The sequence below is a fragment of the Amphiura filiformis genome, chromosome 8 (assembly GCF_039555335.1).
Source record: "Amphiura filiformis chromosome 8, Afil_fr2py, whole genome shotgun sequence".
Taxonomy (NCBI): Eukaryota; Metazoa; Echinodermata; class Ophiuroidea; order Amphilepidida; family Amphiuridae; genus Amphiura; species Amphiura filiformis.
Window position 1 is genome coordinate 24,281,744 of NC_092635.1, and position 27,414 is coordinate 24,309,157.

General features: G+C 33.9%; 1 protein-coding gene across 9 annotated transcripts in view; it reads left to right on the forward strand.

Annotated features, from left to right (window-relative positions):
* The first annotated feature begins 2,485 nt into the window (after positions 1-2,485).
* The window catches only part of LOC140158830 (protocadherin-15-like), a 203,121-nt gene continuing 178,192 nt past the window's right edge, over positions 2,486-27,414 (forward strand). For all 9 annotated transcript variants that reach the window (XM_072182062.1, XM_072182066.1, XM_072182064.1 and 6 more), the window contains exon 1: positions 2,486-2,844. The gene's annotated coding sequence lies outside the window, so the exon portion shown is untranslated. The remainder of the gene's footprint in view (positions 2,845-27,414) is intronic.

Consider the following 27,414-nt stretch of genomic DNA (forward strand, 5'->3'; position numbering starts at 1 on the left):
CAAAAAAATTAGGTCTTTTTGGGAAAAAATCTATATCTTCAATATGAAAGGTCAACATTTTCAATTGACCGTCGGCTTTTCCTCCCTGCTACATACACTTTAAGAATATATCATTAGATTTATATCATTACTTCGAGGACTGTTATATATCAAAAATTTGAAAAATATCAAATTTTTATAATTTGTCATAAAATTTGTATTATATTGTGATTTTCAAAAAATGAAAATTATTTGATATCAGAAAGACATGCTTCGTATTCAGAATGCAATTCGATAGGTCTGAGGTGCTCTCATGTCCCACAAAAAATACTGTCGAAACGCAATAAACGCTCATTTTAGATCCCTTAACCATCCCCATATCCCAACACCAAAACATTCCTCTTTTGAATTTCTCAATATTTTGCACGACCAGTGTCTTGAGATTTCATCTCTTCCATTCAGTAGAATCAATGCCTTCACCTTAACTTCCTATGTTATGTGCCTTATGCTGAAATCAATCTGTCTCCCTCCAAGTCATATTCTATCTCACTCCTCCTCCTCCTCATCTTTCTCTTCTCACTTCCCTTTTCCTCTCTTTTTCCTCTTTCTAGCTCCTCTTTTATTTTTCCTCTCCCTCCCTTTTGTTCCTCTTTCTTTTTTTTCTTCTCAAGTGTGCATTATTTCCTCAATTTTGACTGGCATTTCCTGAGAGGGAGCGGTGCTTCCCGCTCCTGCACAATTTGCATCCCTGATCGAATTTAAAATATAGGCCTATATGTTATACATGAATATATCCAACCATATTATAGGCTACAGCCGATCTCAAGAAGATTTAATAAAATGTGCACTTTTAATGATAGTAATCCACGAATGTGACCAACATTATGCCTGGTAAAATCAGTTTCAGTGATCATTCTCATCAGAGCATCTGCTCAGTAGAGTTGTCTTTATTTCCCTAAAACCACCTAGATGAAATGATGGCGCACATCATCATGACCTGCCAACATATCTCTGCTTCATCGACAGTACATGTAATAGCACAGCAGCATGTAACGAATAATGCGGATACAAATCCGACTTTTTATCATTTGTGTGCAAAATTTACCATTTTCAACCATTTTTGGTGGAAGTTTCTCTCAAAGTTGGTCAATCCCCCCCCCCAAAAAAAAACCCCACAACAAATAAAAAATGGGTCCTGGATAGGTCTATTTATATCTAGTTTAAAAAAATTAATAACATTTTTTTTACTTAAGAATTGGTTTGTTACGTTGCCCAGAAAAATGTGGGTAAAAAAACAAACAAAGAAACATTTATTTTGGTGGGATTTTCTCAAAAACTGAGAATGTTTGCCAACATTTGACCTCACTGATGGATTTATCAAGTTTTTGCCATGAGGCCCACAATTTTCCATAATTCTAGTGTTAAGACCAACCTTAAAATGAGACTTGCTTTAAACCTGCTTTCTTTATGGCTTTACTCCCCATTCCAATTCCAGAAAAAATTTTGATTAAAAATAAATCTTAATCCTTAAGTTAGTTCTGGCAATAAAAGTCAAATTGTAATATTTTTGCAATTTGAGGGAAAACGGTCCAAAAACGTGCAATTTTGCATGTTTTCTTACAATTGTAGTCACAAAATTGTAAGTCTAAGCATTCAAAATCTTGAGTATAGGGTAAGAGTTAGCTCATAATTTAAATATTTTATGTTATTTTTGCTAATTGGTTATGAAAAAGATTGGAAAATGCGTTTTCCAAAAAATTGAATGTATAACTTGATTAGTCTTTGTTCAAGTCTTTGGGCTTGATTGTTACAGAATACGATTCCCCATGGAACATGACTTGTCTTTCATTTTACTTCATTAGTTTGACTTAATTTGACCAGAAAACTACTTTCCTGACAGTTGTTACTAATATTTGGCAACGAACATCCAAATTAAAATTGGACTGAAACCGTATATTACGGATTTGTACCCTTTGAACTCATCCACTCATCTGCAGAAGGCCTATCTTCAGTAGATAGCAGTTGTGCTATGTTATGGGTTATATTATTATTATTAATAATAATAAGTGTTAATAAATAAATAATTTAATAATATTAAACTAATGCACTGATCTTAACATTATAGTTGTATCGTCAGAAATCGTCAGAAGTAGTATAGCATAATAACAGCAATATTTCTGCTATCAGCAGTAGATAGCACAGCATGCTGGCGTCATGAAACACTGGCCACGCGACCAATGCAGTTCCATTTTAAGAAAAAACACCTAATGACCATATCAAATTAGTAAACACGTAGGACAGTAAATTACACGGATTTCATTTGTTGCATTACTCCATTGAAATAGTAATCAAATGAACCTGAAATAAAATTCTCAATTGTTCTCCAATTGCGATAGAACAATAGGTTTGTATTGGTTAATTATAGAAACACCGGATTCATTCATCCATGCTTACGCCGCCGGGAGATGCGAGCGATTGATAAATAAAAGCATCAATTGTAAAAACGTTGGATACACGAGATGTTGTGTATGAGCCGATTTGTTGCCAACAACTTGCCAGACATTTAGTGAATTTTAACTGAAATTCACCGTGTTACAATGCCTTTAAGTGAGATATATACCAGTGTGTTATTATCATCAAGACATTTTGTTAAATTTCTATTTTGATCCGGATAAAATTTGTATCGAAAAGAGGACGGAGGACTTCAAAGTACCGGTGTCGTCTGCTGCCGTGTCCGCCACCGATTTCGCGTTGGTACATACTGGATTCGTGTATTAATGGTATATAACTCTGTATTGATATGGCTTGGATCTTTTTTGATGATATTGTAAGCTTTGCCAGCTGATTGATCAACCGGGATAATATGTAAGTATTGTTGTTAATGATAGTAATTTTAATTTTATGGAGATAGCTAGCTGAGTTATATACCAACTCCAAGTACAGGTTTTGTTCTGATAATCACACATACTGATCATTTCAATGGATTCAATAGCAACTCTTTTGGTTCATATTTTTTGTTCAATTTAGATTTAGGTTGATTGGCATGTTTTACATATTTTTTGTGTAGGCCTATATAGGCCCCATGTGACTGTGTATCTCCCCCATGGAGTTAGTTAGGACATTGAAAAGGTACCATATTTCAAACATTATGAAAGTCTGGGTAATCAAATTGAATGAAGGCTGCAGGTCTAAAACAGGACTGAAGCATAACATAAAACAAATTGTATGTGATGCAGTGGTGTTCAATGGCATAGCCAGGGGAGCAATGGGGAAGCTGCCCCCCTCTGAAAAGTCTCCCTCCCCGATGTGGCACGATAACATAGTCATAGATTTGTAGGCCTTTTTGTACTTTTTCGCCCCTTAAAATTTCCTTCCCCCCCCCCCCACCCTCTAAAGAAGTGCTGGCTATGCCACTGATGTGATGGGTAATTCTGCTCTCAAGTGGATACATTTTCAAAAGTACTTGCCCATCAGCCCCCCCCACACACACACACCTACAGGCGCAACATGCAGGCTGCATGGTTATGAGCCCGATGCTGGTTTCACTGCACCCAGGATGTCAAATGATTTAATGGATGCTTACTGACTTTTTCTAAGAGGCTAAAAATTATACTCTTTGAGACACTTTTGATTACTAATTATCACTCATGAAAATGTTTAGTAATTTTGCGGAATATTTACATAATTGCAAGTCAATGAGATAAAAAGACTTCCATCTGTTTTACATACAGTACATGTACACCAGTTGGCAATACTAAAGACTGCACATGTAAGTTAGTTGTGTATTTGTATTGTTCTACATTTCTGGGTTCATAAAAGCAGGGCAATATATTTGTATTTTATTTTATATTTTATTTTTATTTTGATGTAATATAAATATAACTTTTATATTCAAATTTTGGACATGTATAGACTTGCATAATTTTGGCAAAATATTGGCTTTGGATTCTCAAGATTTTAACATGATATAGATTTAGGCCTGGGTTTCAGACATTTTTGTTTGCACTTTAGTGGATTCTGTGCTTTGTATGCAAGCAATTTCAGTGAATATAATGATGTATAGTCATACTTAGGGACCGTTCACAAACACTTGTAAGGGGGGCTGCAAAAGGGGGCCCTGAAAAAATGACCACAAATTTTCCTGGAAAAATTGAGTTTATATGCTTTTCTATGGGGTTGACTCATAATTTTCATGTCAAAAAGGGGGGGCCCTGAAATTTTTGAGGTCTGTAAAGGGGGGCCCCAAAAAATTTTCGCGATGAAATTTTTTTGCATCAGGCCCCCCCTTACAAGTGTTTGTGAACGGTCCCTTATATTCATTTCAGTGAAATTGCTATAATTATCTTACAGATTCTTATATTAGTTCAAATTTCTATTGATTAAAAAGAAAAACATATACCATAACACATAGTTACTGTCTTAAATTGTTCATGTTATATAGCAGAAAAGGTTACTTGGCAAACATGTTGGCTCTTTGTCTTGAAAATGCACAAATAATTCAGTTTTCGACATTAAATGGAACAGGTCCATAATCTACCTGGTCATTCTAATGGAACAAACAGCTCTTGAGTGGAAGATTAGAGGTAAAACAGGGTGGGAAAAAAGACTGATTGGGCATACATTTTTATTCCATATGTCTTTATGTCAACCCAAAATACTTGATTCGATCCACTTGTCACCCCCAGTGATGCCCCTGAAATGCAACTAAACTAAAACCATTTACTCTCTACCAGTATTGTTCAAAAAAAGTGCATACATTCAGTGGAGGTATGTAACATAAAATCAAACTACCTATTCTCACATCTTTTATACTGGAATTTGATTTGAAAATGGTAAAATAATATACCTGTGCTGAGAGTATTACATGTTCACAGTTTGCCAGATTTAATGGACTATTAGCTACTATTTGCCAATGTTTGAATCTTGTCTCTTGTGTAGGAAGACTAGAATTGAATGTTTGCATTTCATACAGCTTTAATGCGTATGAAATATAGAAAGTAAATAAGAAAATTGTATTTGCTCTATACAGTAATGGTGAGATTTCAAATGACACTCTGACATTTTATTGTAAACTTGAAATATGAAAATTCCCAGACAGGCTTGATGATAGAAACAAATTTATCATTTTAGCAAATACCGCTTATAAACTGCTTTGCATAAGGCTGTGCATTTTTTGTCCACTTTTTTTCTGCTTTGCAATCAATTATTTCACTTTTTTTCTGCGTTGCAATCAATTATTTCACTTTTTCAGGACAACTAACAAAAACATTAAGACATAAAACACTGCAATAGTGATTTTTAAAGCTATGAGTATGATATCCCCTTTTCCTCTCTTTTAGCTGTAAAAAATAATTTATTTTATTCATATATTTATGGGTTATGATAACAAAATATTGCTATTCTTGTTTGATGCACAATAAATAACAACGATGACAACAAAAATAAATGACATCTTGACTATGGGTAAAAACATATTCAAGGTCAACATTATTTTATGGCAAGAATTGAGCATAATACAGGCATGCCGGTGCCCTGGCCGGTACACACACTTCTTTTGTTTACAGGTGACTTATGACATGTTTAATGAGCCTTGTCTGTTGCAGGGAACCAGTGTACTTTCATTCATTTCACTCAGTTTATGGGAACAGTGTGTAGACATCTTTCTCACTAATTAATCATATTATATATTGAAATGTTAGTGAACATTTGAGACATGTTCCCATGTGAAAAAATATTAAATTTATATTTGTAAACATTTTGATAATTATACAATACATTACACAAAAACCTATCTTTTCAGTCTTTGTATTCTCTTCAGTCTTTCTATTTTAAACAATGAAACTGAGACAAAGTACAGATACAGAAATTCTATGACTGGTAATAAATTATATAAATGTCTTTGGTTAGGCAAAAATGTGTATCTTAGCTAGCAAAGATTTTGTAATCCTTATGTATAATGTGTTTTTCTCTGTTGGTGACATAAACTCAAGCAAATAAGTTGCGATGAGATGTCCAAAACTTACATTTCTTATACAATTTTAATAAACATTTTTGCAAATTTAAAGTGTTAATTACAAAATTCTTCCAACAATAATATGTTTTACTAATATTTTTGACAAAAAGAGAAATTGGGGAAGAAGTTATTTTAAATTTAGCCAATTTATCTGATACAAATGCACACTGCCAAACTAACATACGTCATACGTGGCAGCTCTGAAACATACTATTTGGGGGATTACCTATGATACAATAGAGTTCAAATTCATATGCACATAATTATCCTAGATTTACAGCTGCAGATATGTTTTGTGTGCAAAATTTGAACTTTAAAATGTCAATATATAATGGTGTTGACTGTAACATATTGCTAATGACTCTACCCAAATATGTATTCTTTAAAAACATTTTTTTAAAGTGTACAATATTAGTTATATTATAACTATAACATTGACAAGTTTCAACCAATTATACTTAATATTTCATTTTGTAATTTCTGTTAATTCATATATCTTTTCTTTTAATTCTCTCTGCTTAACTGATATGTTTAGTTAAGTCCAAATTCATTCACAAAAATAGTATGCCCCATTGAATTTTGACAATTGTAAAATGCTGGTGGTATCCCAGTGCCACCTTTGCATGGGGTATAACAGCATGAATATGAATATGAAATTAAACAACAATTGTCACATGAAATCACCATTAATTTTAACATTTAACAATAGTATTCCCCAACTAGTAAGTCATATGATGGAAATAATAACAAAATATGGCATAGTTTCTGAGAGATGTTTTTAAAATTCATGCTTCTAAAATAATGAAATATCAACAAATTTACCTTTTTTTTTAAGTATCTCTAAATCAATTGTACAAACAAGGGATTCATTCCTTATGAACTATATACCTGGCACAAAATAATATTTTTGATAGCATGCAGAGGGTGTTCAGATAGGAGTGAGTTGTAAAATCTAGCCATATTTTTGTTAACAAATTTAGTTGTAAATATATATAATTTAGTTAGACAAAATTATCAGTACTATATCAGGTATAGTTCCAAAGACTAAGTTGTATTACAGTACCGGTACTATTGTTTGATAGTGTGTACAATATTAATTTGCCTTCTTTATACTTGATCACTCACTGTTCAAAATGAGACTTTGTGGTTTATCTTTGTAGAAATTTAACAAAACTGATACAAAACACTCACAAAGAAATGATAAGTTCGACATTCATTGACACTTTGTTCATATTGAAACTTGCCATCTGCCCTTCTAATTAAATATAAATTAATTCAATTAAAAATTACTTAAAATTAAACTTGACAGTTTTAGCATAATTTTGTATACCTAATATTTTTCAATGTGTGAAATTCTGATAATTCACACTATTATTTTCTATTGGAATTTTAATGCAGTAAATTCACCATAGCTTTGTATTAAGCATATCAACCTAGTGTAGCCTTCTGTTTTAATTGATCAACATTGATCCGTGTAATTTCGATCGGCCGTCCATCCACCAGATGTGGATAATAGCATGCATGAGTAATGTAGTATGGTAGGGAGGGTCTGTTCATGATGAAATACAATATATCTGGGAACACCCATATGAATTACGTGTAAAGTACATGTACTACTAATCAATACTTTTTTTGTTTTACTTGTGTTATGTGAATTTCATGTCCATATATTTTTATTTTTATTTCTGACATACAAATACCATGTGCAAAAATAGGCATACACATACCCACCCCTCATCCCTACATTTTGTATGATTTCTACAATCCCCTTTTTGTGGCTTACGAGGAACAAAACACAAAAGTAAAAAACAACAACAAAAAACAACCCAAAACCCAAAACAAAGAAATACACAAGGAAGGAATAATCAAATTAAATCAACAAATCAACATACATCTATTCACAGTCTGCTTTCTATGTTGAAAGCTTTATGTTTTCATTGCACAAATACACTTAAAATAAGTCTGTTAGCTTACAAACTAAAAATATTTAGAAGAGTTTTATGGCCAACAGCTATAATACAACTGAAGGGAAAAGCATCAACAATCAAATAAATAACAAAATATATGCATCGACAATCAAATAAGAAAAAAAGATATATGGTTTTCAGTTTAAAATCTATATACCTTTATGGGTTGAGATTGGAGATGCATCTTACTGACCAGTGCTGTCGTTAGACCAGTCAGAATTCGGGATTGGGTGGTCAATGCATTTTTTGCTGACAGAAATTGTGAAACGGTTTACCCGAATTACTTACGCCCACACCACAAATCTGACAAGTGGATGAGGAAAAGCCAAAAATTATTTTTCTACAAACATGTCATGCGACCAGAAATACACATTAAACATTTCTAAGCCACATTGCAATTTGCTGATCAGTTCATGATTTTGCCAACTAGAATAACTATTTGCCATCAAAATCTATTGGTGGACGTGAGCACCCCCTTAGCGACAGCCCTGTTACTACTAACCCATACAAATATGTTATTTTAAAGAAAGTAAAGGACTGATTTGTTTGTTTTTTAATATTCAATAACATCCAATCTAAACAATTGTGTTGTTGGTTGCTGGGTGGGTGCTTCATATATAGTGATGGATAGTTGCCTGCTCATAATGCCAGCTGCTTAGAGGTTCCCTCCCATTGGGTATTGTTAGACATATCACCATACTGTAGCTGATATTAAATTATTACCTGGTTGCATTGTTGCACATTAGTTTATAAGCGCACAGAATAATAATTATCATTTTTGGCCGATTTCCTGCTGATGACCAAGCGAACAAAAAGCACATGGTGGTTTAACATATCATGTATTTTTCCCGCATATGAAGGGCACTTAATCATTAGGCAAAAAAAAAAAAAGGTTCGTCTCAAAGCTTGCGCGCGCGTTTGTAAAATCCCACGATTTGACAAAAAATAAATGCGGAAATTTTTTTTATTTCAGAATTTTTTTTTTTATAGTTTTTTCCAGAAAAGGTCGGCGAAAATCAGACTTTTCTCTCAAAATACCATGAAAAAAAGTCAGGAATTAAAAAAAAAAAAAATCGCATTTCGCATTTGTTTTTAAATTTCTCGTGAGCTTTGAGACAAACCTTTTTTTTTTGCCTTATCAAACATTTTCACACATATGAAGGGCGCTCAAACATTTTCAAGAAGGGTCTGTATTTTTTTCAATAACTTTTCTAGAAGCTATTAAAGTGACCCTAAAATATCACTGATAGCTTACAAAATCTGGCCAAAATTTGATGATTTTTTTGAAAACATATTTCAAAATATTTTTCAAAAATGTTTCAAAATCAATTGATTTTGCCCCCAAAATATCCCAAAATGCAAAATCTGGCTTGGTCAGGCCTGTAAAACAGGGTGGTGTTTTTTTCATCACCTTAAGCTGCAATTCTCTTCTCTCCATTTAGGTTTCTATCAAGTGAAACAAATGTATTTTTAAAATAGATTGACTAAATAAATTCTTTCTGAATTATTTTGGAAAGTGATATTTGACAAGACTATATTTAGAACGAGGGTTCATTTTTTAATATACTGTGAAACACACACCTTATTTCCAGTTATTGACACTGTTAGCTGCTGTGAGCATGGTGAAGTTAAAATCTTTTTAAAAGCTTCTGATGCTTGAAGCAAAACAGATACAGGTTACAAATACAACTTCCCAAAATCCAACCTAGATACAATGCATTCCCAACTTGTGGTTAATTGAAGTTCCTCCAGGTTAGCAAAAGCAACATTTGGAAATGTGTGAATAGTAATACATGCAATGTGATAAAGAAAAAATATATTATTATTTCAAACAGACCAAAGAAAGAAAGGTTTTTTTTTTTTTTTTTTTTTTTACGACATGGCATAACTGGGCATTAACAGCAGAGACAAATAAATCATTTAGAAGCTGCTGACGAGGATGCACCCAGAAAGCGATTAACCTCCCTGCTAAAGCTGGCCCTCGATCTAATGGCTGGAATTTGGGCAGGTAGAGAATTCCATAATTGGGCTGTAGATGGTAGAAATGATCTTTCATGGCTGACAAGGTTTGATCTTGTCTCCTGAACTTTTGGAAAAAACAACAATTATGTGTTACATGATTATCTAAATTGTTTATTGTCCATCTAGGAAAGGCCTTCGCTCTGCGCTGGATAGTATTACTAGTCTTGTCATCATGGTCATCCCCAGGAGTAATAGAAAAATTGGTGATGGTTCATATAGTGTGTCTGGTCCTACCCTCTGAAACAAGTCACCGGTTACCCTACAGACTTCTCTTACAGTTGAATCTTTCAAAAAGGGGTCTTTAAACATATATTTTCTAATGTATTTTACTGTTGTAATTTTTGTATTTGTTTGTAAAGCGCAATGTTCATATTTTTGGTTTTGCGCTATATAAAGTGCCGTTGTTATGTTATGTTATTTGTTAGTTGAACAAACAAAAAAAAGCAACAAAATTATAAGCAATACACAGAATTTCTTTCTCATTACAGTTTTAGCCTACATTTCTCCACTTTTTTTCTAGCAACTAAATTAAAAACTGTCCAAACTAGAGAAATTACAAAGTGCTATCCAGCATTTTCTTTTAACTTGTTGGAAGTTACTATATGTAATTATTTTCAAAATTTTCCAAATTGTGTTGCCATCATTATGTTGGCAACAGGTACTTTAGCTAGCGGAAGTCGTTGCCATGGGGTAATTGAAATTTGGACATATTTAGGGTAGTCAGGTGGTATCTTTACAATAGATCTATAGAGGATTATTTGAAGAGACAGGAGAAATGGTGTCAGAAACTGATGGATGGGAATCCTGATGAATATCCGTTCATAGTGCTTGAGCCATTATGATAGTAGGCTTGTAACTAAATTGAGATGAGTTGTACAATATATTGAGGAAAAATTGAAATAGTGAAATCATCAATGCCAATATCAGCAGCAGATAGCTACTTCATCAATACCGATATCAGCAGCAGATAGCTACTTCATCAGTATCATTATCAGCAGTAGATAGCTATACATTATTGATAACAGTATCAGCAGTAGATAGCTATTTCACCAATACTTTTATCCATTCCACCTTTGATGTCACTTTCAAAGAGCTATTTGATATTATTTGATGAGACCAGGTGCCCTGTTCAATCCTTAGCATGTCAAGGTTGTATTGATTACAAATTTATTTGCTTAATTGGCATTAACACCCACAAACACAGTGAATAGAGTTTGTATCAGCATCAGCATAACAGTATCAGCAGTTAGATAGCTGCATCATTAAAATCAATATGACAGCAGTAGAGTTGGGCGACTAAGTTGCCAATAGTCGTTAGTCGCGACTATTACTGATAGTCGTGACTACGACTATTGAAAACCAAAAAGTCGACTAATGCAATTATCAAAAAGTGATAGTCGCCCAACTCTAGACAGCAGCAGATATCAACTTAATCCATATACCAACATCAGCAGTAGATAGCTACTTCATCAATAAGAGGATCAGCAGTAGATAGCTGATTATTTCATCAATACCAGAATCAGTAGTAGATAAATGATTATGTCATCAATACCAGAATCAGCAGTAGATAGCTACGGTACTTCATCAATAACTGAATCAGTATTAGATAGCTGTTTACTTCATCAATACCAGAATCAGCAGTAGATAGCTACTTCATCAATATTAATATTTAAAGCAACAGATAGCTATTTAATCAATACCAATATAGATAGCTATAATACAATGCTAGCAGTAGATCTTCTTCATCAAATATTGTTTCAGCAGCAGTTAGCAACTTAGTACCAGTATTAGCAGTATGGCTAATTCATCAGGAACAGTGTCAAATCAATGCTATGGTAGAAGTAGTGGACAGCTACTTTATCAATACCAGTATCAGCAGTAGACAGCTACTTCAACAACAATGCCAATACCAGTAGTAGATACTCAGCAAACAAACTGTTTTACAGAAAACGTTGAAATGTTAGGTTACGTAAAGGGCATATATTATTTTAATATCATTCAAAAACATATAACTTTCTGCAAAACATTTTAACATTTTGTTATATCAGTTTTGACAAGACAGTGCAAAAATGTTTGCCAACAAATATTTTACAATAACCCCTTCCTATTATGCAGACCCTGCAAAAATGTTTGCCAACAAATATTTTACAATAACATTTGACATTTCTAAAATTGTCTGTTTTTCGTATAAAACATTTTAAAAATGACCAAAACTAAAATATGTTTACAACAATTTTCAATCAGTGCTCTCTTCAAGTTCAACTGTGTACTGGTAGTTAATTTCAGTTAATGTGTCCAAATGGAAAAAATATGTATAATCATCTTCAAGAAGAATTCTTGTTCAATCCTACACTATTTCATAATTTTCTTATTTAGGATCAAAACTATCCATCCGTGTATTAATTAGATTAATGGGCAGCAAATTACTGACTGACAACTAAAAATTTATTGAAAAAACTATAATGATGACTAAAATTGATTGGATCTAACAAAAGTTAAAACGGGTAATAAAAATGGTAATAAATTATACATTAGTCCATAATTTGTATTAGGCCAATATGAGCGTACTTGATAATGCACTAAGCTTCCTGCTTGCAGCCTATAAATAGTCCTAGTACACGTCTGTAAAGCAATTAATTAACATTTTTAATAAACAGGGGAGCAATTCTTTTAGAAACCTTGATCCAGTGGCTAAACCAAACATATATTGGGAGTTATCATCAGAATGGGTCCACACAGGACCTGTATTGGCACAAAATTTTGACCTCAATCAACACATGTAGAAAGACCAACTTAATCTGGGCATTGGGGAGGGGTCTGCATAATAGGAAGGGGTCTATATAATCATGGAAAGGGAGATGCTTCTAACCATTATTATGGCATTATTTCTCTCAGCCCATAATTACAAGAAAGATAGACAGAGAGAATTTGGTCCAAGAAAGGGCTGGTTGTGAGTGAAATTTGCAGTATCATCTCCCTTCATTCAAAAGACAATATTTCTCAAATGCAACATTTGGCAAATCTAAGCAAATTAACAGATCAAGTAGTACTATAGACCATTTTACTTGCCAAATGAAATCATTTTGATACAGCCAGTATTGATGAGATTGGAAACTTAGATCCTACAAAAATACAGTCTTAATATTACTTGCATCATAACATCACCTTAAAATACAAATCAAATCGACTCTTCCTGCCCGCCAGCACAGACAAGAAAATTGTCTCTATACACACTCTGGGTTGCATTAAAATGGAACAAATTGACTAGGATTGGCTTTCAGATAATGGGCTATTCCAGTTGAAATCCATACACCCTATGGAAGACATGACCTTAATCTTCCACACAGGGGCCTGAATGGGTGACTCCATTTGAAATCTACACCCCTTGTGTGGAAGATTAAGGTCGTGTCTTTCATAGGGGTGTATGGATTTTAACTGGAATGGACCAATGATGACAGGTCTTGGTGCCTAAATGCTATTTTCTAAAGTAATATTGTTACATTTGGTGATGCATGAAAAAAAAATTGTATGGATCCCAAGTAAAATATTTCATCAGATTTATTTTCACAATGTTTGTGAAATGTGTGAATGTGTTCTTTTATGCATGAATGTAACTTGTAAGAAAACTTGAAGTTGTGAATTTGAAAACAAGTGAATTAGTTCAACATGGGCAAAGCATGAATAATTACACACACAAAAATGACTATAAGTATAATTAGGCCAAGTGTAATTGGCATGATGTAAGCGCACATTGAAATGATGGGAGCAATTAATATCTGAAATCACAATTGTCTGTATAGCATTAGCATGCAACAAGATGTCTGCCCGGGAATGTCTGTAATATTGTTTATGGAACATAGATGAAATCACACTTTAAGCTTTCAATATAAATATTTGAACCAAATGTTGTGAATGTCAATATTTTGTTATTTTGTTGAAAATCTTTTTCAAATGTAGGCCTATTGAAAGTGAATACACATTATTGCTCAAAGTCCTTGGTGTTATAAGTGGTCTAAAGTAGACTTATGTAAGCCTAGAGCTGCCTTTCACAACAAAAAATGTCTGCGATATATGAGACAACATTAACCACATTCACACTATTACATCTTCACATTTTACATGCTTTTTAAAAGTCAACAGTGTTAGCATATATACCTTAAAATTGTAATGAAAAAATGATTCCAAAGTTATGTTACAATAACAAATTTATAGAATAATTATGTCAACATTTTCCCATATTTTGAGATAGTAACAATTATTTTTAGATTGTTACAAGTAGATCAAGAACTAGCTAATAGTACTTGAAAACTTTTGAATACAAACGGCAAAATTGGTTATTAGTGGAACCCGAAGTTGCCAACATACTTTTTACCAGATGATCAACATTTAAGCTATAGTCCATTTTGCTTCATCAAGACAATAGCGTATATGTGTCATACATGCTCGGTCAAAGATGTGGCATCGCAAAGAGACTGCGCCTACTGATGCACAGCCTTTGATTTTGATCACATGGGTATCACACGCGGATGCTTCTGTCTTGAGGAAGCCAAATGGCCTATAGCTCATTCATAAGTCATGTTCACACTGTAGTTACTCCAAGGGGTAAACTTATGCTAACTGTAATAAAAATTCCATACATTTTCTGACCGTATGTCCAAACTAGCCTACTCTGACCACAATGCTGACCAACTTACTCCAAGAACCAGCTTCTGGTTGAAGCAAGTCTGCGGCAAATACCAGAAATACTAGCCCCACTTGCATTATAAACCTTGGTATTAAACTAACCAATATGCTCAAGTTGCGTAAACAAAAAGATAAAACATATGTTGAGTGCCAGGAGTAACAGCGTTCAGATGGTCAATTACTCATGGTGGTAACAGTGCACTACTGGCAATTGTAAGGATTAAATTGTCAGAAGTGCAGGTGGTGTAACTTATGCTAACTATCGTTCACACAGTCACTAATCCAACCGTTACTCCACAGCTACTCCTACCAATATTGTGCAAAAGATTTCACCAGACGTACCTCCAGCAGTATGTGTGCACAATATTAAGGCACCTGCCTGCAGTGCTTGTGTGTGCGATGATGCATGTTCAAGCCCACTTCAGATAAGCTTGTTAAATTGTGTGAAAAATTTGAGCCAGCTGGATATTCGCTGTTGTAGTGCATGTTAGAATATGACCGTTGCCAGGTCAACTGGATCACGCTTCTTTCTTACGAACCACTGATCGAAATGATCACAACACAAAGCCTATGGCATATCAAAATAATTCAGAACAGGTGTATGTGCCCAGGCTTGGAGCAGTAACAAATACTAACGTGCACTACGACAATGAATTCTCCTGTACAAGGCATTTTATCCTTATTGTCCAGATGTATGAAAACTTAGAATCTGATCCTGGCTGTGATAGTTATTCTATATGATTAGGGTACTGTGCTGTGACTGATGCCTATTGCTATATGGGTCACTATTATCTTGATCGCCATAGGCAGTGATTATCGGTGAAGCACAATGATATTCGTCAGCTGCATCACATACTGTATCAAAAGGCTGCCTTCTTTATTATTGCCATCGTATTGTGTTGAGATCTTCATGTACAATTAACTGTTGTATATTTTATCAATTGACTATTATTACAATATTACAATACAGTGTCCAATCTTAAAAGAGAGAAGCAGCCCATATAAAGATAACAGATGCAGTAACAGGAGTATAAACTGACCAGTTGTAGTCCTAATAATTCATGGCATATTAGATGGCGTAGGGGAAAGGTAGCCCATATTTGCAAGACTATCCTTGCCTTCAAGGTGAAAGAAACCTACTCATATGTTACCCTCTGGCTATGGTCTGGCCTGCTGACAGATCTTACCCAGGGAAAGATGACATTCCAATATTCCCCTTTAAATATCAAATAGTTTTTTATGCACTTTTTACACTAATTGAAATTTGAATCATAAAATTCAAAATCTTATCACTTAGATTATGACTGAGAATTGCAAGGGTCATAATCACATTATTGACAGATAAAAATTTAAAGGAAATATCTTACTAAATTATTACTAGCCATTTCCTCAATATTGTACCCCAAGCAAAATAGTAATGGTGATATGATGCTCTGACTTATCTTCTATTTTTACACCTAAATGGCCGGGAACTACAAGCTAGTTAATGGGGCACAAAAAACGGCATTAAGCACGCTTCATTATCACACACATCAATGGAATGGTGTTGTTAATAGTATTTGCATGGCCACTTTTCTGATCACATGTCATTTCACTTATAAAATTCATTTTGCTAAGTAACATTAATTTTAGATATTCCCAGAAGTCTGTCATTACTGATTGCTTACAAAAATTTAGTTATTTTTAGTCCGTGTCGAGTCAGTAATTTAGATATTGTTTTTTATTGTATCTATAAATGTAATGATGAGAAGTATAATAAAGTATACATTTTCAAAAAGGAAATGATGCAAGGAATCCAAATACCATAACAGAAACCTGCCAAAATGAACAGATTTTAAGAAAATCTCAAAATTTGATTGACTTTACTGACTCAAGGAAGTATAGTGCTAGTGAAGCTTGATATTGAAATTACAGTCATGCCATGTCTTTAAGGTACCATATCAGAATTCTGTTCCTTTAATCCAAGGAAAATGTTTGCAAATTACGTCTTGATTCTTTTCCAAACTTCAAGCATTTTAAATGTTTTATTTAAATAATTTGTTTTTATTGTCAATCAGGAAATGTGTACTTGAAAAATGAGCAGAAACACTAATAAAATATACATGTTAGGCCAAAAAAATAAAAGTTTGTCTCAAAGCTCACGAGTGGTTTGAAAACAAATGCAAAATGCAATTTTCTTTTTTATTCCCGACTTGATATTTTTATGGTATTTTTTTTTTCAAATCACACGATTTTACAAATGCGCGCAGCTTTGAGACAAACCTTTTTTTGTTGCCTGTTTATATATCAAAATAGACGTGACATGAAACACAAATAGACACTTGGCATTGTTATCTGATGTAAAATGCCTATTAAATGCACTGAATGGAACAAATGATATAATTTATCATGTCACAAAATAAACCCCCAGGGAAGAATGTGCACATTAAGCAAAGTATTGCATTAAGTATGTAACTTCCTATTTGTCAAAGTCATGATCACAGATGGTTAATGGAGTTAGAACTTAAGGTACCCTCAGTGGGGCACACATTTGAAGTAAACCATTTTGTTGCTTTGGGATGTAATGAAATTTGGATGGTCTATTGAGAAAATAACTTCTGATTATTTTCATGTAACACACAAACAAAAGATGTTCTAAAAAACATGTAATTTCATCAATGAGTAAAATTAAAACTGAATATGGATGCTGATTTTGATCAATTTCTGATGTGGAAATCAGATTTACTTTTATGTTATTATGAGTTCTGTCACCAAACACTTACTTAGAGTAGGGCACATTGAGTATAACTATAAGATAAGTCTAATATTTTGTGTCAAAGGGTTTCTTAGCAAACAAATAAATGTAAGAATTTAATTATTTGACATGTTTTTGCATTGCTTGAATCACTTTCATAACTGCAGCTCACTCAAAAACAATTGGTGCAGTTAAATTCTCAAGCCTTTTGCCAGTGTCTCCAATAATCCTTAGAACTATTACTTCTGTGGGATTATTTGCTATCTTCAGTAGATGTCTATTCTAAGTACATCAGGAAGCAGTCTGAAGCAATATCAATCACTGGTGTGCTTTTTTCTAAAGCTTATGTCAAATTGTCCAAACCTACCTTATATCAGGGGGCCCATGGATGTCAAGTGAATTTCAGGGTGGGAAAAACACCTAAAATTTGACACCATGGTCTATTTAAGTTATTATCTTTTATAATCATCACCATCAGTATCAACATCATCATCATCATCATCATCATCATCATCATCATCATCTTCTTCTTCTTAATCATCTTCTCAACCTTTAACCTTAGACATATTAAGACATTTTTCCTTCAAAAAAGCATCATGTCATCATCATCATCATTGATGTTAACAATGTCATCTTCATCTTCATCTTCATCTTCATCTTCATCTTCATCTTCATCTTCATCTTCATCTTCATCTTCATCTTCATCTTCATCTTCATCGTCATCGTCATCTTCATCTTCGTCATCTTCATCACCACTTTTGTCATAAGACTGTTATCATCATCACTATCATATAATTTCCATCATATTAATAACCAGCTTCTCAATAATTTTGTTCATGAAATTTAATCATAAGTAACTATGGATGTTACAATAGAAATTAGCAAAGCCAATCTGACCCAATGCCATGACCATTTGCCATCTTGCATAATACCATCGCAGTAGCATTCACACGTGGAATATTTAATTGGTTTTATCTTTTGACATAACCTTTTAAAAATAGAATGCATTACTTCCAGTCTGTGCATATGTATTGTTACTAAGCTCATATGGAGAAATGCGCATGAAGTTATTAAAACCGTTACCATGGATACATGTGACTTACAATTGGGAGGAAGGAATGTTATTTTCATTGTACCTACATTGTGATATCTGTAGTCTAGTTGAGATGACTGTCAGGAAGTGGGAACTCCAGTTTCTATATTTCCCGTCTCTATGCTTCATTATTTGGATAAATGGCATTAAAACCATTTTATATGGTGGCAAGCACCTTGTGATGCAATGAATCTATTATTAGCCGGTGTATTGAATAATTAGAATCTCTAATTTTTAAAAATTAAATTGTTTCTTGGTATCAGAAATTCTACAATATTATCAGATTTCTTTTCCTGAAGATTTGAGTTACAAATAAAAATTTCAGAGAGGTCTATATATAATCTTCCAACAGTACTAAAAGTCTAGTTAAAAACACAAGTGGATTACTTTTTTTCACAAGTTGACTGATCAGTGTCAGAAGTGGGTAAGTGCAATAGCTGCCTTGTGAACATTTGGCAGTTTACACACATTATATTGTGCTCATCTACACATGGCAGCTACATATAGCAGCTATTTCACTTACCCACTTCTGGTACTGAGCAGTAGATGTGTATGTTTTTATACAGGTTTTTTTTAATGGAATGCAAGAACCTGGAGACATTCATTTTGGAAAGTACACAATACCAATTTAAAGCCATTCAAAATATTATATTAGCAAAATTGGACTTGGGGCTCCTGAGAGTCTCTGAGATATAAAAATGTTCATGCTACTGGAACCTATTGAATTGTAACGAATTGCATACCGTACTATATTTGTTCCCAAATCTTGAGTGCGGCGTTTCCAACATATAGCGCATTTTATTTTATCACATTACTCGTCATGCTGTATAATCTCACCTCAGCTCTTCACTTCACAAGAAAATGGGCTATTGCAGTTGAATTCACCTGCCCCTATGGAAGACATGACCTTAATCTTATATACAAGGAGTGTGGATTTCAAATGGGGTTCTTGAATGCATGTTGACTCCATTGTATAGGAGATGAAGGTCATGAATGTCATGGAGATGAAGGTCATGAATGTCATGGAGTCTGAATTTCACACGGAATAGCCCAAATGTGAGATAAAGGATAAACACATTCAACAGTGCTCTTGAATTATCTCTGGCAGCTCCTTAGGAAAGCAACTTGAGAAAAACTGGAAAGTAGAATGTTTTCGTAAAAGAAATTGACAAAAAGCTGCAATTTGCTAAAAAATGTGTAGGGAAACATTAATTTTCTCAATGCAATATATTACATCAATAAATTGAGCAAATCTAACAAACAAGAATGTGAAAGTCAGAATTAATATTATCACAAAAACTCTTGTGAAAGTCAGTGTGAGGTAATTATACTATTACTATTATGATACCTAACACTTACAATTCTCTAAAGCCTTAAAGTGGCATTGATATCTAAGGAACTAAAAATAATGTTGAAATAAGTTAAATAAAAATTAATTCCTAAATATTTATCCCTGGTATTTATCGTAACATCGTTCGTGCACAAGATCATTGGAAATGCTTCTTGCCTCATGTGAAAAATTGCAACATGATTTCTTAATTTTGTCCATGACCAGTGAGAGCATCATTTACATGCATAACATGAAAAACTTCAAGGATGTATGTTTTGAGTGCTCTTATTTATACTAGCATTGATCTTGAACAACTCAACACTTCTTGAAACATAAGTTTAGGAAATAAACACTCGACTTGTCTCTTACATATTCATCATTAGTGTATCATCATCATTCATGCATGGAATCCATCCTAAAGTTCCTTAAAGGTAACTATATAGAAGCGATCCCATTTATCTAATAATTTGGCATACAATTTGAGATACAATATTAATATCCTGTACACAATCCATACAATTAGCAATTAATTTGTAAGGAATTCAGATTTGTGCAAGTAAATTACTGAATTTTTTTTTCCTTCAATTTATTGTCCAATTGTGTGGCACATGAAATTCTATTAACCCTTTGTACAGATCCACCATCTTGCTACCAAAATGAGGTTCTTGATGCGTGCTTGATGTGCAAGTCCATGCATGATTTTTTTGTGGGTTGGGTGGGGAAGGGGGATGGAAAGTCAAACTTTTTCAAATGAAAAGTGCACCTGCACAGATTTGTTGTAAGTATAGGACCTAATACCCCTAAAAATAAATTGCCCTTTTTGAATGACTTTCCACCAAAAATGGGACCCTTCATCCATTTTCTCCCGCTTTGAACCGTTTAATTGAAAAAGTAGCAAATGGTGGACCTTTGTGGATTTTAGGGGGATGCTGCCACCTTTTTGAATGACTTTCCACCAAAAAATGGGACCCTTCATCCATTTTCTCCCGCTTTGAACCGTTTAATTGGAAAAGTAGCAAATGGTGGACCTTTGTGGATTTTAGGGGGATGCTGCCACCACCCCCCTGCATATGGGCCTGTTGATGTGGATTGATTTTATGTGACACATTATAGTACCAATGTTGTCTTATCTCATTATTTTTTCATCCATACTTTTTTCTTTATTATCTTTAAATGTGTATTCCCAACATCTGCCATGTAACAACAAAATGGTCACCTATTTAAAACACACTTAGATCATTTATTAATTCAAGACACTTGCTTTCAAGCAAAAAAGGTTTATCCATGGAGGATTCTGCATGTGTTGTAAGTGACAGGATACAGGCAGCCATTTCATATACAAAAATGCCACTATTCACACTATTCAGGATGTTACTTAACACCAAGGTGTTACGCCAATCCCCAAATCAACCGTAGTGGAATTCCATTAATGCATTGGTGCGATATTCCATCATGCGTCATCTCACATTACCAATGTTAGCTTTTGTTGTAAATGACTTTGATAGTATGATACAAAACATAATCTGGGTGTTAAGTTTTGTGATTTGATTACTAGGTGGGTGACAGTATATCATGATAGTGTAGCTTACGCATGGTTTAAACTAATTGAAAATTGCCTCTGATAAAGTGTCACATACTAGTGAACCAAAGTGACGATATCTATGCACATGAAAAATTTCATTATAAATCACTAATTCAGTCATTTTCATATGATTAAAATATATCATGAAGGATGTTGACTAAATCTTGTAAAGGATATAGGTCTAATATTGAAGACTTAACATTGACGGACAAGGGCAAAGAAGGTGTCTATTGTAAATAATAATACTGTAATCCCAGGGATTGTAATTGATCTTAATAATTAATTGGGCAATTACAACTGTCAAACATGATTACAGAAGCACTTTGAATATATTTTAGCAGTGGTGACTTTAAGTTACAGGTGATCAAATATGAAATATAGTAATAATGGGTTTCTGTTTCTTATGAATGACACATAGAGACAAATTTTCAATTTTTTTTCATCATGTTTAAAAATCATTTTTTTAAATATGGTGGAAACCAAAATGAGATTTTAATCAAAAATTACTGATGTGATAAATGAATCTAGAGAAAAAAATGAATGATTAAAAAAATTCACATACCATAGTTTCAATAATTGGAAGTGAATGTTTTCTTCTAGTTAAGCACATTAAACAATTCATGTTAACACCAATAATAATGATAAGCATGTGAGTTTTTTGATGGAAAATAATATACTCAATGTTAATCATTACTTAGCTAGGTATTCATATATCAAAGCTGTTACAGCTCTAACAATAAGGTTCCAATAAATGCTAAATTATTCATGATATACATCATTAAACTATCATCATGCACTATTTAACACTAGTGTTTAACATTGAGGTACATCAATCATAGCAAGCAATTTCACACTTTCCTTACCATAGTGTTGTAAAGATCAATCTTAACAGTAATTTAAGTGGCAATTCTTAACAAATATAGACAACTTTCCCCATTTTCATCATCATTCATCATTTTAAATATTAAACTAGAGCGGTTCTCGGGTTGCGCGGTTTTCGGCATACACGGTTGGTGTGTAAGGTTGTTGGGTGATGGTGTGGGGGTGGTTGTGTTTAGATGTGAGTTTCTTTTCAGAACCCTGTATGGGCGAAGCCTGGATGGTGGATGGGGAGTGTGGGGTGATTAAAGAATAAGGAAATAATATGGAAATGTAATATGCCGCACGGCTGTGTAATGTTTATGTTTTACAAGATGCCCAGAGCACGGGTTGGGATATGGGATATCCCCTCGTGGTGTCGAGTTCACAACAGGTGTTGGTATTGCTTTACCAAAACAACCCTGTGGCGTTAAAATACCCACACAATTAAGTTTCTGACGATACAGTTCTTTCAGGGACACCCTGTATATAGCATGTTTGTACTACAGTGTCGATTTTATTGAAGGTCACTGGTAAACAAACACTTGATAGTCTGTGCCTCGGGCCAGACTGTATGTGGCTATCACGATGTTTGTTCGGATCGCCCGACACAAATTGGCTGTGCAGGAGACTAGGTTTGTGCAAACAAATTAACGACTTTATAGCGGGAGCGAGTGTTTCCAAAAAGCAACACAAAAGCAAACAAAAAATACACCCATTGCCCGCTATTTACCGCACGAAATGAACGACTCTAATCATGTACCGCACGAAATGAACGACTCTAATCAGCTGCGGCAATTCCCCAATGGTGGATAGGCCTATACTATACACGTATTCTTATTCGTGCATTTGACGGACTTGGGTGTTTTTGTTTTTGTTAAATATCTCCTCTCCTGAACACATATTATTATAGAAAATCTATCTACTTCTTCATTCGATTACATACTATATACCCTGCAACTTTCAATCTATACAGTGGCTAGATAAACCCTTAAACGTGCGAACAAATATTGCAAAACAAAATTAAAGTATGGCTCTCCGCCTATGGCTCCGCCCATACAATTAAATGTATCTGTGCCAGCCAAGGCATGGAAACTAAACCTCACAGCGATAGCAAAGTGTAATGCAATGCTTGTCTGGGATTTAGATTATGAGAGAGCAATACAAAATACTCATAATATAAAAACACAGCGGAATGAGACATGCATTTTTTCAAGCTTGTTTTATAACATTATATAGATATGAATTTATGGATTTTATGCATGTATGTTTGATTTGTTTGCTGGAAATCATGTTTACGTTTTACTTATTTATGTGCTGTTGTCTATATTATCTACCTCCAGTCAGTGACACTAGCTTTGAAGTTCAGCGTGTTTAGCTTAGTGTTACTTGGTGCGTACATACTTTTATGCGTGCAATCAAAGTGGACATATGCATACGCAAGAACAATGCTAAGCCAACGCAATACACGCTGAACTTCAAAGCTAGTGCCGCCGACTCTAGGTAGATATATAAACTCCAAGAGTAGGAACATTCACTCTGTTTTTTAGGTATTGATTTTATTTTCATAGATTTTTGGATGTAATTTATTGAGAGCAGTACTCTATCTGTGTATATCATAATACTTTTAGTCCAGGCCCTAGCTAGAACCCGGCCTACACCGGATAGGGTAGAGATTTTGACACTTGATTTGGGTTATTGGACCTTTGACGTTAAAGAATCACGGAGGTGCTTTTGCGTAAAGCGGCTTAATTCGAGAGTTCAAGATGGCCGCATGGCGTGCCATTTTGAAAATTTTAAATTTTAGTTTTCACTCAATATTCATGTGTAATACATCATTCTATAGGTTTTTGCATACAAGGAATCAATTTCTGACATTATTTTTATGATTGAAGGTCAGTATAACATGTTTACATTTAAAATGGTCGCCAAATTGTTGCCAAAAGATGGGGTTTTCATTAAAATGCATTTAGAATTCAATATTTTAACTTATTTGATGTTAAAAATAACCATGGGATGCTGATATTATGGTGACAACAAAGCATAAGTCATCTATGTCATTTCTATCATCTCCTGGATATGTTTAAAAATCAAAATGGCTGCCAAAATGGCCGCCAAAATAGTCTTTTTTTATTTAATTGTGTTACAGGAGTATTATAAAGTACCAGATTTACAATGAAATGGTGCCAAACATTGTGTTCTTTTGTATTCAAAGTATCCCTCTGGTAAAGGGGTAACAATATGACATCGGCATCAATTAATATTATCTCATATGGGCATGTAAACATTCAAAATGGCATAAAATGGCTGCAAAACATGATTTTTCATTAAAATGGTATTTAAAACAGCATTTTAATAGATGTTGTGTTAAATATTTCCATGGGCGCTGATATAATGTTAAAGGGATATTTCTATCCCAATTTCTTCCTGCTCATGTGTTTTTACATTCATAAAAGAATCTTAAATCCTAAATTTCATGCAAATCGGACATTCCGTTGGCGAATTATGGACTATAACATACCGTATATTTCAATGGTCCATAGGATTGTGTGTTATACTTTCGTTGGCGACAGAATAAAATTCAAAATCGAACATGTTGGCGGTTTCTCTGGAAAGGGAATATATTTGCAAGATTCCTCTTGCACATGATCATTATGCACCTAGTATATAAGGGGTCCCGTTGGTATGAGCATGCCGGCAGAATCATTTTACGACAGAATGTTAACCATATGCCATGAAGCTGAAAAATGACATCTCCTGTAAAAACTGGTATCTTGAAAGTTGGTGTAACAGTCATTTAAAAGAATATAATATACTCTTTTAAATGACTGTTACACCAACATCCAAATATTATTTTGGTGGCCAAGTTGAATTTTAAACATGCCCAATTACCCATAAGTCCATGCTGTTTTCCTATTACTGCTATGCTATAATGATTATGTGGGAAAATACTCTCCTTCTATGGCACCATCCCCTTGAAAACCAGATACCTAGTGTCGCTGTAACAGATTTTGATGAAAAAATAATATTTTGGTGGCCATTTTGGGAGTCACTTTTATTTCTTTGAACTTACCCATGGGATAATTTTGAATGACATATTTTACGTTACCCTTCTGCCACAAAGATATTTTTGGATCTCGAAGAAAGCACTCATGTGGCACCATTTCCTTAAAAAATCAGATAAATTACATGTTGTTGAGACATAATATTATCAATTTAAAAACTACTTGCATGGTCATTTTGGAGAAAAAAAAGAAAGGAAAGAAAGCACTATTGTTGCACATAATACATTATGTAAATTGTAAGTTGCTGGAAGGTATGGGTCTTGCTTAAAATGCCATAGTTGAAAGCTTTCCATCCTGTTTCTGTTTTGCGGAATTTGATGGAAAACAAAATATAGACTATGGGGCAGGTTGGCCCACTTGTGCTGGGGCAGGTTGCCCCCATTGTGTTTATGGGCAAGAGTTATGCATACTTTCTCCATTTTCACCCATTTTGTGTCAAATGAAGCAAAATACAATTTACACACCAACACTAGTCAGTTCCATGGATAAAATTGTTCAAAGGCGGAGTATAGTACAAACAAATCTATATTGTTGTCCTATTTGAGCACTTTTTGACTGGAAATAGCAATATTTCAATATCATATTTCTTTATAATTGGGAATTTGTACATAAAAAGTAATTCATCACTCAGAATAGTTAATAATGAACAAAAAGTCAATTACAATTGTTATCCACAGCCTTTCAGTTTTTCGTTATGGGTTTTATAAGATGATTGGTTAACGTTATTTCCTTGATTTTAGCTATTTCCTCAAGAATGACCCATGATGGCATAAAATGAATTTTATTTTTGATTATCTTGGAACTATGATAGGTGATATCGTACCGCAGTTGTACCTTTAGTATGTTTTATTGGAAAGAAATATGGCAATAACACACGGTTGTGCATAGAGGCCAACCTGCCCCGTTTGGTGGGCCAACCTGCCCTGCCTGGTTAATTTTCTTTTCGCTCTCTCCTACAACTACTATAACTTTTGTATAAGTCACAGAGCCATATAAATTTGTTAGCATTTACCTAGAGTAAACAGCTCTCAAGTATCAAATTGAGAGCCTCCTAACCCACAAACTGAGCTCTCCAGATAAGTGGGGAAAAAGGGGCCAACCTGCCCCGGTCTCCTTACTAGGTGCATAATGATCATGTGCAAAAGGAATCTTGCAAATTTATCTTATAAATTTATAATTTATATCTAGAGAAACGGGCCGAAATGTTCGATTTTGAATTTCATTCTGTCGACACGAAAGTATCACACACAATCCTATGGACCATTGAAATATATGTTATAGCCCATAATTCGCCAACTGAATGTCCGATTTGCATGAAAATTTGGGTTTAGGTTTCTTTCATGAATGTAAAAACACATGAGCAGGAAGAAATTTGGATAGAAATACTCCTTTAACATTATATCAGCGTTCAATGAAAATATTTAACACAACATCTATTAAAATGCTGTTTTAAATATCATTTTAATGAAAAAATCATGTTTTTGCAGCCATTTTGGCGGCCATTTTGAATATTTACATGCCCATGAGATCATATTAATTGATGCTGATGTCATATTGTTACCCCTTTACCAGAGAGATACTTTGAATACAAAAAGAACACAATGTTTGGCACCATTTCATTGTAAATCTGGTACTTCATAATACTCCTGTAACACATTTTAATGAAAAAGAGCGATTTTGGCGGCCATTTTGGCAGCCATTTTGATTTTTAAACATATCCAGGAGATGATAGAAATGACATAGACAACTGACCATAATATCAGCAACCCATGGTTATTTTTAACATCAAATAAGTTAAAATATTGAATTCTAAATACATTTTAATGAAAACCCCATCTTTTGGCAACCATTTGGCGGCCATTTTGAATGTAAACATGTTATACTGACCTTCAATCATAAAAATAATGTCAGAAATTGATTCCTTGTATGCAAAAACCTATAGAATGATGTATTACACATGAATATTGAGTGAAAACTAAAATTTAAAATTTTCAAAATGGCATGGCATGGCCATCTTGATTTCTCGAACCAAGCAGCCGCCGCATAAAAGCACCTCTGTGATTCGTTAACCTCAAAGGTCCAATAACC